This window comes from Capsicum annuum, chromosome 2 (assembly GCF_002878395.1).
Source record: "Capsicum annuum cultivar UCD-10X-F1 chromosome 2, UCD10Xv1.1, whole genome shotgun sequence".
Taxonomy (NCBI): domain Eukaryota; kingdom Viridiplantae; phylum Streptophyta; class Magnoliopsida; order Solanales; family Solanaceae; genus Capsicum; species Capsicum annuum.
This window is the reverse complement of record NC_061112.1, coordinates 125,111,260-125,127,853: the sequence shown is the minus strand read 5'-3', so window position 1 is coordinate 125,127,853 and position 16,594 is coordinate 125,111,260. Positions and strand designations below refer to the sequence as shown.

The 16,594-nt window shown below is 32.6% G+C and overlaps 1 long non-coding RNA gene across 2 annotated transcripts; it reads left to right on the top strand.

Moving 5' to 3' along the window:
- The first annotated feature begins 4,551 nt into the window (after nucleotides 1-4,551).
- LOC107861174 lies at nucleotides 4,552-12,899 on the top strand. 2 transcript variants are annotated; one of them, XR_007052324.1, is made up of 4 exons: nucleotides 4,552-5,012; nucleotides 5,173-5,262; nucleotides 10,559-10,605; nucleotides 10,853-12,899. It is a non-coding gene; the product is annotated as an uncharacterized LOC107861174 (long non-coding RNA). The 2 variants fall into 2 exon arrangements; XR_001671760.2 differs by having other exon boundaries at nucleotides 4,563-5,012; nucleotides 10,559-12,899.
- The last annotated feature ends 3,695 nt before the right edge of the window (nucleotides 12,900-16,594 follow it).

Below are 16,594 nucleotides of genomic sequence, written 5' to 3'. Positions count from 1 at the left end.
GACTAGCACAGACATTTCAGTTGATTTACTTTACTGACGTATCACTAAAAGAAATGAGAAATTTTGATAACAAATAAATAATGCTATTATTGAGTTTTGAAGACATTACAATTCAAAATTTAGCATAATATACACATACACTTAATCAAGTAAGATGTGTTGCTATTTTTAATCAAGTTTTACACCATGTTGGTGTTTCTGGAACTTGACGCTATGTGAGTTTAGGTTATGGGAGATTAAAATTTAGGTTCAAAAAGTGAGTGGATGATTTAATTTTAAATTAAATATACATGTAGTCAATCATAATAATTTCATGTGATTTTTTAGAAGTTGGAAAAAACATATTAGATTTATTGCCCTGTTGATTACAAATTTTGTTTACTTTATTTTCAAAATAATCTCTCTACTTTATCTGAGATAGTTGTGCATGTGAACTGCATATGCTTTATTCTTTTCAGATCATACTCTGTGAAAATACACATGATATATTGTTGTTGTATTTCTAAAGTCTTGTTTGACCATAAAAATACTAAATACAACTTATATTCGAAATTTTGAAAAATATAGATTTATATGAGGTTCCTCGACTGAGCAAAAAAAGTTGCACCCCTTAAGCTGGTCCACAATTACCTCTAATAAGAATATAGGAGGACTTAGCCTTCAAGATGCTAGCATTAAAATAAAGCCTTGATAACGAAACTAGCATGGAAATGCTATACCAATCAACATACCCTCTGGGTGTCTATGTTAATCAATAAATATAAAGATAGAACCTTCCCTAGTACAAGTTACATGAAAACTTATAGCAGGACATGGAAATACATCCTTCGGAGTTGGGAAATATGTTCAAAAAATTGATATTGGGCCATAGGAAATGGAGAAGGAATCTTCTTATGGCATGACCACTGGATTCCTTCTGTAAGCCCACTTAGATCGCTTATTCAAGGCCCGTTACCAAAGAACAAGGGAAGAACTGTAACGAAATTATCAAAAATGGTAAGTGGGATCTAGACCACATCCTCTTCAACTTACCCCTTAACCTTATAAACCTCATTAAAGGAGTTTCTATTCCTAACAACCCAAATGTCATTAACAAACCAGCCTCCTGGAAATACACCAACTCAGGATCTTCTTCTACAGGCTCTGCATACTGGTCCATTAGAAACGAAACCTTACCAAGTAGGGATCTTGAGAAAAATTTTAAATGGATATGGAAGCTCCAATGCCCAAACAAAATCAAATTCCTTTTGTGGTTATGTAAACATAATAGACTCCTTACTACTAGTTACCTACACTCTATAGGTATAAAAGTAAACCCCAACTGCTATGCATGTGGAAACTCAGAAACAATTGAACATATTTTCCTTTATTGTAAGTCTTTTGGCATAAGTTAGGTATGGATAATCAAATTGAAATGATCAAATACTCGGATAAACATTGGATAGATCAATTAAAAGTGGTAGGTTCCAAACCTCAAGCTAAAGAGGCCTACTTACATGGGAATTTACCTTTCCCTTTTATCTTTGGAGTGTATGGCTCACCAGGAATGAAAATTACCATAAACATCTTACTAACTCCATCAGAACAGACTTGCCTACTATACGGGTAATAGAATTTTCTACCCTATCTGATAAAACTAAAACTGTTAATCATACCGGCATATATCACGTGAACTGGGAACCTCTTGAAAAAGGCTATAAATTGAATACGGATGGATCATCGTTAGAAAACTCAGGACGGGGGGGGGGGGGGGGGGTATAGGGGGAATAATTAGGGACCAAGCGGGCCACTGGATCATAGGGTTCATGGGCAGTTTCTTACACATCAACAATACTAGAGCAGAATTATTAGCGCTTCTGCACAGACTGCACATTGTATATAAATACTCTTATATACCTCTCAGCATAACTGTGGACTCAAAGTTAATTCTCTCTTTCATTAAAACGACCATCCAATGTATACTAACATCATCAATGAATGCAGGAAATTACTCCACAGGCTGTGGGACCCGCCCATTCCGCATAGCTATCGGGAAGCAAACCAAGCAGCAAACGTCCTAGCAAGAAAAGGGGCGTTATCTACTAACTATGATTATATCAATGAATGGAGCATTCCGCCATCTTTCATGAAGCGGTTTTTGGAAACAGACAAGAAGGGAACATATTTTGTTCGGCTTAAGCACACCAATCTCCTAACCTCTAGTAATAGTACTACGGATTCTAGTCTTAGTTTTGGTACTAGTTTAAATAACACGGACCTGTTGGATTGTAATAATGCTACTACTTACTCTAATCATGCTACTACTTTTTGTTGTAATAGCTCACTCTTGGGCACTACTGCTGCCCTACTATCCTGTACTAAATATTATTAGCTATTAATAAATTATCCATCTTTATCAAAAATAAGAATAAAAAGAAGAAAGAGGGGGGAGAGAGTGGTAATTCTTACTAAAAAAAAACTTTACTGAAAATAGGTAGAAGATGATAGGGGATAGATGTGGAGGACATTGCTAGTATTTTTTTTTTAAGAAAAGAAAATTAATCATTGTTATTAGGGGTGTACAAATCGAACCGCTAAGTCAAACCGAACCGATGAATCAAACCAAATCGAGGAAAAAACCGACTTATGGTGTGGTTTGATTAGTTTGGTGTTGGCCAAAAAAAATCGATCATTCTTGGTTTGATTTGGTATTAGAAAAAATAAAATTAAACCGAACCCAAACTGAACCGATGTAATACATATATAATTTTAATTTTTTATACGTAAAAGAATAATACTTATAATCTACTTTCTAATTACTTTTATTATTTTTTATTATATTCAGAAAATAGATATATATTCGTGGGCCTTTAATTATAGTATTTTTTCATTAATAACAAATTAATACAAAGTCCAATATCTATATCTATAATATATTAAAAATGTGAAGGGCCTTAGAAATGTTGTTTGAGCTCTTTTGCCCTTCATTAAAAGTTTTCGCTTTAGACAAAATCGTCTTTTCACTATTTTTTTCTAATTTTTAAAAGTTAATAATTAATTAATATATATTTATGGTAAAACCTTTTCTTATTAGAAGTCGTCAGAATTAATAACAACTAATACTTTTTTCATTAGTTTAAGAATTATAAAACAACTAAATTTAATTTTAATAAGATTTGAAAAATCTAGAAACAAATATAAAAGCCTTAGAATAAGAAAATTTTAATAAGTATTAAATTTTAAAAAGTTTTAAATACGTAATAAGAAATGACTTTTTATTATTTTATCAAATTATTATTTAACTATTTTTACTAAAAACACACGTCCCACCTCAAAAAGAAAATAAATAAGTAGTGCCGGATTGTAATTAGCATACGACCTAATTTCTTTCTTTTAAGTATGGTTTTTGATTTAATTAGGAGTCCTTAATTTTCTTTTCTTTTAAGTTTCATTTGTCTTGATTTTCTATAATAACTAGTTTTTTATGAAAAAAGTTTCTCAAATTAGATTAGATTTCTTCCATGTTTCATCAACTCTTTCTTAAAAGGAAAAAATTTATACATTATATATTGAGCATTCCTTTTTTCCAATAAATAATAGAATAACATTCACAATTTAATTGTTAAAGAGTATGTTCAAGAGAAGATTAGTTTTATGTTCTTTGATATCAGTTTTTAATTTGTAGGTCAACAATATTAAATATTATGCATCTTTTATTAACGTTTTTTTATCGTATGATTTATTGTAATTTCAATTGTTGGCATTCGCATGATGTACATGTAAAGAAAAATTATGTGAGTGTGTGGTTGAGACTTCGTGCCGATTACGAGAGGATTTAAAAGTATGTTTTTTTAAAAAAAGAATTATTTCTCATTCATATTAGTACGATTTATGTTGTTAAGGCGTTGATTAGAAGTGCACGTTCTGCTCTTTGATTCGATTTTATCAAATTTCAATTCAATTCTTTAATTTATAATTTTAAAAAGTAGACATCGAACGCCGAATCGAATTATTTCAGTTTGGTTCATTTTATTTCAACTTCGTTTTTATTTGATTCGGTGTTCAGAAATATTTGAACTTTTTGTCCTTCGTTAAAAGTGTCTGCTTTAGACAAAATTATTTCTTCAATATTTAAGAATTGAAAATTTATTAAATATTTTAATAAAATATATGTTATGTTTGCGTTATTTTATTAAAGTGTTAAGGATCTTTGAGAAGTGATTTAAATTTTTTGCTCTTCATTAAAATTTTTTGTAATAGACAAAATCATCTAATTTTAAATAATCAAATGTTACACGTGCGAGACACATGGGGTTTAACTAGTTAATATAAAAATCTAAAACTCTTTAATTGCTTCATTTTTTACATTTTACTTTCCAAGTTTTCAAAGAATTCTCATTATTTTCTCATCTTACTTTTCTCATTCGTCAAGTTGTGACTTACGTTTGTTTCTCTTCTTTCTCTTTTTTTTTTTTATAGAAATTATGTTATAATTAATTACTTTATGGAGTTAAGTTTTTAATAAGTTGTCTCCGGTGCTCACATTTTATATGGCTATGCAGGAATGTGGGTAAAATATCGTGGGTAAATAAGGCGGCCCGAAATTTCACTTGCGGCAACTCTTTTTTTCATTTTCCTCTCATTTTTTCACACTTCACAGTGTTAATATTTCTTTTAATTTTCTGTCTTCTCTTTTCAAAAAATTCAGAAACCTAAACCTCTACCCAATTCACCATATTCATCACAGCTTTAATAGTTGCGGATGGTTGAAGATTTTGAATTTTCTCATGTATCAGATCTTTATGTTGATTAATTCTAGCATAATCTGACTTTCTTCCTTTCGCAAGGGAATGCAAAATCGGATTAATTTTCTGTAGCCTTCAATTTGATCTGAAATTTTTTGAAAGTATTTGTTGGGGTTCTTAAAGTTGAGTGAGGCGTTGTCTTTTTCAGGTTTTCTAGGGCATAAAATTTCGGGCAACTTTGTTTGAAGGCGACAGGTTTTGTTTGACTTCTTGAGATTGTGGTTGAAGGTTATTTCTGGCAATTCCCTAATGTTCAATAGTTTTAGTTGTATTTAAGCTTTTCTCGTTTTCATGTTTTTAGATTATTGTTCTATTTGTTTCAAAGTTGCACACTTTTGTTTTATATGATTTCCTTGCGGACACAAATTTTGATATGGTTTTCTTGCAGGCACAAATAAGATATCCTTCATTGATTCGCTAAATGTAGAATAATTCTGCTCAATACAAATTCCTTGAGTCCGTCCCGAGTTTGTTGAAGGTGTGAGTTTTCTTGTCTTTTTGTCCATATTGTGGCCTAAATTGCTTCTACTTTAGTTGAGACATAATCTAGTGGGCAATAGTTTTAGATTGATATTTTATTGCTCAATATTCTTACGCAATCATGATTTGTTTGTGTACTTTGAATGGAACATATAATCAAACGGGACACGAGTAGAGTCTAAGTTCTGAATTTGGTATCACGATCCAAATTATTGGATCGTGTGGCCACCTATACTATTCTAAGCAGTTAGAGAATCTTTATTACCCAATTAAAAATATGCGGAAGAATGAAAATTCTGAATTACATATAATAAGATAAATTAAATATTAATAAATAAACTTTTTCAGAAACTTCTTACAAGTGTCCTTCATTATTTCAAGATTTGTTCAGACATAGTACACGAGCTATCTACTACAACATAGACTAATAATAAAATAAATAATATAAAAACTCTAACATTTGCCAGGAAGAAAGTGCAGAAGTTAGTGCTAAATATCATCATCCATCTAGTAACTGTAACTAACCTGTATCCAGTCTACACTTCAAGAAGAAATGTAGAAGAGTAGGGTCAGTACAATCACACGTACTGGTAGGCATCATCGACCGACCGTGTTAGTCCATATAATCATAAAATAGAATTAAGAAAAATAAATCATGACATCTTGAATGAAATATAATTTAACTAAGGTTGTAATAACATTATTACTTTACCGATATAACTTACATCATCCAACTACTCTTCCAACTCCATGCATATTATATTCACTACCAACATACTCTAGCCTCATTAATTCACACAATCAACCACAATCCAACGCTAATACATCACTATTCCTCTTTATTCACCTTATCTTTTTCATTACTCATATTTACAGGAACAAACTCGTAATAAAAAACAACCAACACTAAACTCCCGGGCTAATAACCAAATGCTCTTTATAATATTAAAGAATGATAACTAGCTATTCTGGTAAGCTACGATTAAAACACGTATAAATGAAGCAATTCCACCAACATATAAGTAAGTACAAAGTTTCACTTTTTCAAATACATATCACACAATCAAATACCCAATGAATCAACAATATAACAATAACAAGTCAAAGAGTGCTCACAAACAAGCCACATAACCATCAGGAGTATCAACCATATTGTACACATCCACAGACTCAACACAAATATGTACACACATGCTACAGAACTTATTCTTGCCCAAATAGTCATGACTTGCAGGGAACAATCTATGTTCATGTACCGTACCGGTGTGGTACCCGATCCAACATATACATATCCGTAATGGTGTGGTACTCGATCCAACATATACATATCCGTATAGGCGTGGTACCCGATCGAACATATACATATCCGTACCGGAATGGTACCCGATCTAACATATACATATCCGTACCGGCGTGGTACCCAATCTAACATATACATATCCGTAACTAGGGGTGGACGTTCGGTCTTCGGTTCGGTATTTGCAAAATTTGAGTTCGGTAATTTGATAATCGGTATTTGAACGTGGTACTCGATCCACCATAAATAAGTATTATCAATATCAAATTTACACAACCTCACAGCATACAACACAATGTACTATTTTTACAAGTACACTTAAAGTCATAAGACAATTCCATCAAGTAAATTTTCAATAATCATTTATACACGCACCAACAATCCAAACATCAACAATTTCAAGCATGTCCGAATACCAATCAACAAGTATCCAATTTAGAAGTATAAACACAATTAAATCGAGTCTAAACTTCAATTAAACCGTAGCCTACTATATACATTTTATTAAATTCACACTATCTTTCGAGATGCAATATGTCGTACTAAATTTATAAGTGCACTAAAAATCATAAGGCAATTCGATCAAGTTCTTTCATTTATCAACGTTTTGACCCTCTCATGGGCACTATTACAATAATTCATCATGATTATCAACAAGCTATTCATATCATTACTTCAAGGAGTTATCATTATCAAACAAGCCACTCATCGGCACAATTCAATAAATCATTATTATCACCAATTAGCCTCTCATGGACATTCAATAGATATAGTATTTTTATCAATATCAAAACAAGAATATCATAAAATAAATCACAATTTAATTCTTATGCATACAAGTCACTAGTGAAGCCTTAATTACTCATTAATTATTAAAAATATCATTATCTTCTTAAATACCGCAACTTAGATTCTAACATCGCCACCTATAACTAGCACTCAACTAGTTTCATCACAAGAATAACTAAAAAAACATCATGTTCATATACTACATTTACAACAATCTCTTTTCGGGCACATAACATATAATATCATAAATATCACATAATCAATCAATAGTATAGTTTTTGGGATTAAAGTTAAGTACTCATGTCTTTATCCACCTCAACTCTATGCCCGCAAGCCTAGACATGCTTTCTCGCATCAATTCTAAATTATGAAAATATAAAATAATACAATCTTCTACTCATTAAACTTAGGCTACCTGGACGCCGAGCTTTTGGAAGAACCAAGCTGCAACAAAGATGCTTTTTCCTTTCCTTCATGCCTTGGAATAATAAATTATCTAAAAATCAAGCAATTATAAGAGTAATTAAATAATTATTCTTCAAACAAATAATCAGGAGAAGCAAATACAACGGGTACGCTAATCAATAAGATTAATGAAGTAGCAATTAATGCAAAAACAGTCAATCTTGGAAATTTAAACCCACTAATTCTACCCTTAACTCAAGGTCTATATCATTCCCAAAGTTTAATTAATCATTAATTAGCTCTTTCAAGCTTAACCCATCTCCATTAATGGAGTTTTTATGCTAAAGTCTCACCTTTTTGGAATTCTAGGTTCCTAACCATCAAAATTCATAATCTAGTTTATGAAATTAATGTTAGGAATCTTTAATTTATATATTAGAATCAGCTCTAGGCCATACTAAAACATCCATGAGTATTCCCCAAAAGATTCCACCATTAAAGATCTTCTTAAGGATTTCAAGATGTTAAAGGTTTAAAAGACGAAGAAAATAATGAAAAAACTTATCTCAACAAAGGAATTTCACCTTAAGCTTTGGAAAGTCACCTCTCTAGGGTTGGGGAATGAAATTTGAAAATTTTAGACCTAAAATACGGCTAAAGCTGATTTAAATATCATCAGAATTTTCGCTACAGCGAAATCATGTTTCAACTCGGACAGTGCTCAGTAAAACAGTCATAACTTTTTACTCTGAACTCGGATTGTGAAACGGTTTATTGCATTGAAAAGAGGTCTCAAAGATCTTTAATTTGATAGGCATTGAGACCCCTAACTCTTTATATTATATGAGATATGGCTGTTTTAAGTTAGCCCTAATAGAAATCCATATGGAAACTGTATTGGAAAGAAATTTTTAAACTTAACTTTGTGTTAGGTATATTGTACGACCTTAATTCATACCAAAAGAACTTTCAAACTAAATTATTGATATTAACACTCATGAATAATTAAATTCATCGAGCTTGAGTCTATTTAGACACATCCGAAGGCTAGAATCTTCGCCGAAAAATTTGAGTTGACATAATATCTCCATAATAAATAAAATATTGGATATTTTAAACCCAAGTTAATATTGAGAAATATGAATTTATTACGAATAATTTAGTAACGACAAAATGGGTCATTACATTTGGAGAACTAATTATGGTCTTGATAAATTTTTCTTGAGTTAATATCTGGAATTGAGTTGAGTTTATCGAGGACAGTTAATATTTTAAACCCAAGTATATGAATGCTAGTACAATAGCATCATTAATTACCTCAAATAAACAACATTCAGGACATCACCATCATGTTTAGCATGATTCCTTTGTATGAAACATAAATTAGAATAGTTGTGTTTGAACTCTGAATATGGTTTATGTTGTCTATCTGTTTCCTCTAGAAATCGAAATGATAGAATCGCTCCGCAAACCAACTCGTTACCTACTGTATATATAATTGGCATAATAGTTATAATTTCATTATCATGAGACTTTCAAGTTATACGAAATGTCTTTTTTGTGATCAGTGAGTCCTTTGATAATGTTAAATTTTGTGATTAAGAATACACCCTTGTGGTAGGATCCTTCCCCGTATCCTGCTCATAGCCGGAGCTTTGGTTCTCCGGGCTGCCCTTTTTAAGAATGTTCATATTTGGTACTTACATTTCTTATCACTCTCACACTTGTACATACAAGTTGTATGAACCTCCATCTTATTTACTTGTATGTACTGTAGTCATTTAGCTATAAGATTTCCAGTTTGGCTGCTCTCTGATTGATTGCATTGACCCTTTTTTAGAAAGCTCAAAGTTTTAAGATAACACATGTATTGACCTTGTTTCATCGACACTTGGTTTCTTTGCCAGTGGGGATGGTTTAATAGGTAAGCTGTGGTAAAAGTCATTTATTGATGGATAGTGATTGGGGGGTCATCACATTTGAGAGCGTTAAGAAGAATTCTGCTTTGCTAGTGTCTTAGTTAAGAAGAATTCTACTTTTTTATCATCTACGTTGTGAGGAATCTTCACTTTAGATGCTACATTCATGTCGATTTCTCAAAAAATGCACTGCTCAAAAAATGCAACTTTTACTGGCGACGCCCCCATTAGACACGCTATAAACCGTGTCTAAGTGACCATGGCAAGGACATGTTAGCCACAGTTATAGCACCATTTAGCCACGGTTTTGACCGTGGCTAAAAGGCGCATTTCTTGTAGTGCCATTCGAATGTGTTGAGTGCACATACAACTGTACGTTTAGCAAATATATTTTTAAAAATTTTTCATTTGATATTTAATATTTATATTAGAATCTAATTAAATTTAAATTTGTGTCGAAAAATTCTACACTAAAGTAAAGCACTCTAGCTTGTTACAACGATTATCTTCATTTGTTTCAATTTTTTCTAATTTATCGATCCGACTAAATTGAAATATTACAGTGGGAGGAATGTCATTGGCTGCCGTTATTCTTCTCGGACCACAGCTTCTAATCATTCAAATTTGAAGTTGTGGTCTATAATAGTTTCATAAATTTCAAGTCTATATTACAGAAGAATGTTCGGTCGGACTGTGAGAACTTTTTTGTGTAAGGTTAGATTAAATCATGTTGTTCTAAAATCTATTTTTTTTGTAGTTTTTGTTCTCTAATATAAGTGGTAAATGAATGTTTGGTTGGGATTTGATGAATTTTTGTGTAAAGTTTGAGTTTATCCGTACTATTTTAATATCTCTATTATTATTGTATTTTTTTGTGTTTATAGATTATTGATGAACGTCCGATCGAATTTTGAGAACTTCTTGTATTAAGGTTAGAGATCCTTTTCCGATGCCCTAATGTGTATGGTAGTGGTGTACCACTTAGTGTTTTTATTGTGGTAAATTGTCTTTTTATTAGTTTTGAATACATGTTTTACCATGCTTAAGACTAAACCAACTTTAGTGTAGGTTAACACAATGCGAATGCAAAAAATCGTATGGTCCTTGTACTGTCTTTACGATATAAATTGGTGAGTTCATATTATTTTCTATAATATTTTACTGTTTTTGTTGTGTAGGTTACTGGTGTCAAATTCCCCTTATGGTTCAGATTTTATGATTTTATTTGTACTTAGAAACATAAAGGGAGGAGGACATTTTGTTAGTGTTTAACTTGTCAAAAATAATAGTTGATTTTAGCATAATCGGTAGTTTAGAATTTTTGAATACGTCTTAGGGTTTATGATGATAATTTTCAAAGCCAACCAATTTTATTCATAACAAAGTAGAGAAATTTAATGGAAAAACATAATAGCTCTAAGACACCACATCATACGATGCATATCTTTCAGCGCAAAAGTGATAATTTCTGGTAGTAAAATATATATATTCTTACAATAAAATATATATTATGTTTACATTATTATATTAAAGTGTGAAGGATCTTGAGAAGTGATTTGAACTTTTTTCTTTTCATTAAAAAATCTTTTCAATTGACAAAATCATTTAATTTTAAATAATAAAAAATTACACGTGTGAAACACGTGTGATTAAACTAATTATTATAAAGAAATAAGGCTCCTCAAATTTAAAGGCTAAGGCAATTACTTATTTTTCACTATGTAGAGCAGGCCTGACTCTATAGCAATTGTTTCTTTTAAAAAATGACTAATCAAAAAACCAACAAACTAGACTTAATAGCTTAGAGCAAGTAGTTGAGTTTCCTGTAACATCTGCCAAGTAGATACAGTATAGAATAAGGAAGTATATATGCTTGTTTAATTAGTTTAATTTTGAAGTTATAAATAGAACGAAAACTACCAAAAATATTCTTAAATTATGAGAAAAGGTTTATAAATATCCGTCTTCTACCTTTGGGACTAAATATCCTTAATGTTTGTTTTTGGACTCAAACATATCCCTCAAACTAACAGTCAATGGATGAAGCTCAAGTCAACGGTTAGTTCTTGTAAAAAGCCACTTGACATTTTCTAATTGACTGCATATTTTAGTTTAATTTTTAAAAGCCACCTTGTTGATCAAGAAACATACAAAATATTTTCTCTCTCGTCAGACTCAGTTGTTTCTTCATTCAAGGTTAGTTCCTCACAATGAACCTTGAACTAACAACTAAATCTTATGACCCTTTAGGAAATGAAACATTGAACTGACATTGATGATATTGAACACTAAATTGCGGCAATATAAAGGCATTGTTATTGACATTTCATGTAACCAACTATTGAATTCAACTACTATTGAACTAAAATACGAGAGTAATTAATTTAGTTGTTATTGATAACTCAAAATCACCATAAAAGTATTGTCATTGCCATAACATTGGCAGAGAACTGATTCATCACAAAGCCAGTTAAACATAATCCTAGCATAACTACTTTCATGAACTCAGTAACTATTAAAAGAGTTTTAATTCTAATTGCCTAAAGTCTTTTACTTTTTAGCTTTCATCTTGCCGGTTCCTTTTCTTCAACAACTATTGAAAAAAAAATGATCTACATGGACTCGAATGAAATGCAGACTCTATATGAAATAGACGTAATTTCTAACGAGGGAAAAAATATTTTGTATGCTTATCTTAAAATGGGTCAACAAATTAGGTTTCAAAAATTAAATTAAAATGTATGACCAATTAGGAAATGACATATGACTTTTTACAAGAGCCAAAACACTGACTTGAGTTTTCATTCATTAATTGTTAATGTAACGCCCTGAGTCTGTACCCAGGACGCTACACGGTGCTAGCGACCCCGAAGGACCACCCGCTAACCCATGATTGGTACCTTGTAACGTCCCAAAAATTTATCTCGAGATGTCACATGGTGCTTAGGACCACAAGTGATCCTAAGCAAACTCATGAGCTGGCACACTAATAAGCAACTGATTAAATATGTCTAAAATGACTGAGTTTACTGTGCGGAAACATAACAATGATGGAATCTGTGAAAATACAATACTGCTACAATTGTACATTCTGATAAAATTTGAAAAGAGGGACTGAAATTTACATAATTGACTTTAACTGACATCTGTGAAGCCTCTACTATATTGACTATAGATAGTTGGGACGCGACTCCAGCTACCACTAATCAATACATATGAGTAAGAAAGTAAAGTACATAAATAACATCTAACTAAGGTCCCCGAAGTAGGAGGACTCATTATCTGCTGGCTGGAATCTGCAACTGTCTGATCTGTCTGTACATACTACAATTTGTACCTACATTATGAGACAATGTAGCACATAGACGTATATGTGGATCGGTACTTTGAGGATGTACTGAGTATATAGGGGTGAAATGCATACGTAAAACATTATCCCATAATCATCATTTATAAAACAATGCATGCTAAATGTAAATGACTCACATAAGCTAGAATATCTGAAATATTGAAATAATAAGAAGCATTCATACTTTATAAATCTAGTGATTCATAACATTTAGTTCTAAAAGTTGTACTTGTATTCTCTCTTTAAATCGTACTGTCTAAGTGTAGAAAGGACTCATCTTTAAATCTGAAATTTGAAAGCTAAAATCTGTAGTCTGTAGCTAAGATCTTTCTGTAAGGCATAATATGAGTGAAACTGTGAGCCTTTACACTTAGTTTTATAAAAGTTTTTTCTTTTATTCTTTTACTTTAGCTAGCAGGGAGGTTCTCTTAACCGACATAAACCATGTGAGCATTCATGGAGTCCAACGTTCTTGTCCCCCTAAGGAGGAATCCTCACGTTGGGGAGAGGAGTCATACTCTTGCCAGGGAGTATAACCTACTTTCCATGCGATCGTTCACAAGCTAAATCTTTCATCCATATAGAAATGGAAATAATCTCATAATTTATACTTATGTTGGTTACATAGTTTTGTGGAAAATAGGCACGCTAATCACACACTTCCCGCTCAGTACTAAATACAACTCCCTTTTTAGTCTTTATGCCCATTCTATTGTAAATCCACTTTAAACTAGTATAATGGCTCATTATGAAATCAAAAATGCTTTTATCTGAGTAAATCTGTAAATACAGCTGATCTAAATTCTGTAAAGTGGATTCCATAGCTAAATTGATGATCAAAAGATCAAAACTTTTTTTAGAAAAAAACTAAAAAGAATCTGCTCATAAGATGTTTAAAGCATCATCTTTCATGAAGTAATACTATTCAATCTTGGGATAACACCCCATGCATAAATCTCATGTTAAAACATCAAATTGCTCATGCTTACTAATGTAACCATTGAGAAGTTAATTCAAAATTTGGAAATTTCTGGATTATGTATGAAAATATGAACATAATCATGTGATTCAACTTCTAAATCATTGGAAACATCATAAGCTTGTAAATAACAATGATGGGTATAAACCCTAACTTCAATTTCATGGCAAATCACCTAAAATTCAGTAAATTTGTAATTAAAATAAATTTTGGGCACAAGGATGAAAGGATTATCCTTGTTGAAGAACCCCACATACCTTAATTGATGATCTTAGATGAGAAAGCTTGAATCTTGGATTCCTATGATGCTTTTGAAGATAAGTTCTTGGAGTTCTTGAATTGGGAATCCTTAATCTTGAATTTCCTTGGAGAATTAAAGGAGGAATTTAGATTTTTTGGGGAGAAAGTTTGAGCTTTAAGGTTTTCTTTTGAGAGTGAATAGATGAAATATGAATATGATGAGCTTTGAATGGGTTAAATTCTCTGTTTTGGATGAATTGGGGCCTTGAAAATTGACCAAAATGCCCTCTTTAAACTTCTGGACAAAACTGAAAACGTAATATTTTTTCGAACTGAGTGGCCACCACGATGCGCCACTATCGTGGTGGCATACTGGAATTTGGACAATTGGGAATTGGCATGCAACGCTACGCGCCACTATCGCGGTGCTCTATAGTTTGTCATTTTGGCCACTGGCATGACGCGCCAACTCGCGTTGGGCTACTAGAATGGGACAATTACGAATTTGGGCTTCTCCGCGATGTAGGGCTATCGCAGAGGGCCACTGAAATTGACGATTGTCATTTTACCCGCCTTCGCAATGCGCCAAGTGCCCAGGTGGCACACTGTCAACTTAAAAACGTCATAACTCCTTCACCGAGTGTCGGAATTGGCGAATTTGGTATCGATGGAAAACTTATTCAATTTTCCACACAATAAAAAGTTGAAATCTTGAAAATACCGCATGAAATAAAAGTTATTCATCTTTGAAGAAAATCTTTGACATTCTAGGGACGGTTTTAAGCTAGGAAAAAGTATGGGGTATTACAATATCTTCCCATTGGGAACATTCATCTTCGAATGTGGTTAATTAGGCTGAAATTACTAAGAAATCTGGAGCTATAAGCTATCATGCACAACTGAAATAAATTGAATAGTTGAATCTTAAACATAATGAGTTATTGAATTGATCTGCGATTGCATGAATTCTCATGAAAATAACTATATGGCGGAGGTAGAAATGAGAGAGTCAACTTATAAGTAACCATTACTTTAGGCTGGATCTGATTTCGTAAGAAAAAATAAGAGGTGTATGATATGAAAACTCAGGGTATTACATACCTGCTGTGAGCATTGAACAATAGTAACACTGTAATAACAATATAACTGAAATAAATGCGAAAGTAAGGCTGTAAACGCCATAAGGTTCGTAACGAAACAAAGACTGAGTACTGAAATCTGAATACTGAAATATCTGTCTGAAAGCCTCTGACTGTCTGAAATTGGAGTTGATGGGACAAGCCCTCAACTAACTCCGACTACTTAAATAAACTAAACACTGAAATAATTACATGATATCATATGTTGTCCTCGAACTATGAGGACTCACCACTAGGTATACTGCTGATAGATGGGCTGATGAGTGTGGTCAGGAGTCTGTACGTCTGAACCTATGATATAAAACATCATAGCACAAAAGAAAGGTATGCGTCAATACTTTGAATGTACTGGTATGCTAAGTGAGGTAGGCTGATATGCATGGGTTCATATGCATGAACAAACAACTAACTGAGTAGCATGAATATAACTGAATGAGATACATGCATGAATACATAAACTGTAACTGAGATCATATCAATATTGGATACTGAGTTTTGAATGTTAATTAACTGATATCTGAGTTTACTGATACTGTAATACTGATAGCTAAGTGACTGTTTATAACAGTCCTGATTCTGTAAAACTGTCCTGAGTTTCATTCTGAGCTGAGTGACCGTATGTGATGGTCCTGATTCTATAGAACTGACCTGAGTTCTGTTACTAAAAATGAAACTGAAATTATCGGAGGTAATCATCGAATCGATATACCTCTCTGTGAATGGATTTAGGTTCCAACCTGTAACCCCAGTTGGAAGGGTGTTCGTACCGTGCCACGGGTAAAGACAATACTGAGTCACCCTCATCTGGAAGGTGTTCTGAATGAGAACGGTGGTACCCTCAATTGGCAGGTAGAACACCTCACTAACCCTCAACTGGCAGGCTGACAGCTCAACCTACGGTGGCTATGTAGTTCTGGAACACAAGGACTGTTTCTAAAGATCACACCCTCTGCTAGCAGGCGAGTGCCCATCCTTGGATTCACTCGGTACTGAATCCTACTCCCAACTGAATAGAAACTAAACAGGTTTCTAAACTGCACTAGGCTGGACCGAACTATTACCGATCATGCCGTTTAATTAAACTGAACTGAGTTCACTGGGTTCTGTTAACTGACGGAGTGCTATTGAATTCTATTAATTGACTGAGTTCTGAACTGAATATTGAACTGAGATTGTGACTGATTACTGAGTACTACTGTTCGTGACACTACTG